The following is a 1,244-nucleotide window of genomic DNA, read 5'->3' as shown; positions in this document are numbered from 1 at the left end:
AGTAAACTTGACGGAATTTGAAGGCTAGCTTCCGGATTTGTTATTTCCGAATTTTATAATGTGATTGGCATTAAAAACACGCTCACCTTCAACGAAATTTCCTTTCCGAGGCTTTGTGTCAGCCCAATCACATATTGTGTCAATACTTATCATTTTACCGTAATTTAAAAACTTGGAAATTGCACGGTACACTATAGGAACTACGATAAATTTTCCCTAATCGGCGCCATGTTTTTAGGCTCCTCCCATTTAAAACTATTTATTTTAAAATTATAAATAAAATATAATTGAGACCCTTACAACAAGCCCTTTCATTTGACATGTCACACGGTACAGTTTGCAAAACTTTTTTTTTAATTTCCTTTTGGGCCACCAAAAATGACCCCCACGTTCAAAATTAATTTATGTACATTATGCGTCCGTGTTTGGGTCACAGAAATTCTGTCCTACGGAACCCGAACTAATAAAAAAAAAAGTAAATCGTATCAGTTACTTTATTTTTATGATAACTAATTCTTCTTGAGTGAATTTTATTTCTACAATTATTATGTACATATCTTGATCAGTAATTTAATTAAAATAACCCTTTAGTCGCCGGTGACTTAAAAAATAATACGTAACAATCATTTATGTTTATTACATGTGTGGGCTGCTGTCGTTGCTTGCTTGATTTTGAAAAAACAACTGCTCTAGTAGGATTGGTTGAAATAAAAGTCAAAAAGCGCAACTGTATTTTAAAAAAGACAAATGGATAATTTATTTACTCTGACTTTAGTGCGGTTAGCGAATGGTCTGTATGCCTAGTGCAATTATACGTACAATAATTAGGATATGGAGTGGTAAAAGTCAACGTTTCCTTGACAATTAACCGATTACTTAAGAAGGAAATGCTTTATTACATTTCTAAACAATCAATTATTTTATTGACGACGCATACTATATCAAAGGCGGCATGGATGTACAGGGTGGATTCGTAAGATAAATAATCAATTTGACGAACGGTTTAAACATTGTAACTCCATATTCACACAAAAATCGCAGACATTTTAGAAATCAGGTATTTGTAGGACAAACAGGCGGACATTTTGGTAACAAAATAAAGGAGCACACCTGAAGAAGGTATTGTGTGTTGAAACAATTGTTGTGGTACAGCACTTGTAATATTAGTATTATGAAGCTCATATTGTCTAAATGTTATTTATCACCAAGAATCAAAACAAACGATTTTAAATTTTTCTACGCAT

This window comes from Agrilus planipennis, unplaced genomic scaffold (assembly GCF_000699045.2).
Source record: "Agrilus planipennis isolate EAB-ADULT unplaced genomic scaffold, Apla_2.0 scaffold74, whole genome shotgun sequence".
In the NCBI taxonomy this organism is placed as follows: domain Eukaryota; kingdom Metazoa; phylum Arthropoda; class Insecta; order Coleoptera; family Buprestidae; genus Agrilus; species Agrilus planipennis.
The sequence above is the reverse complement of the archived record's forward strand: the minus strand, read 5'-3'. Positions refer to the sequence as shown.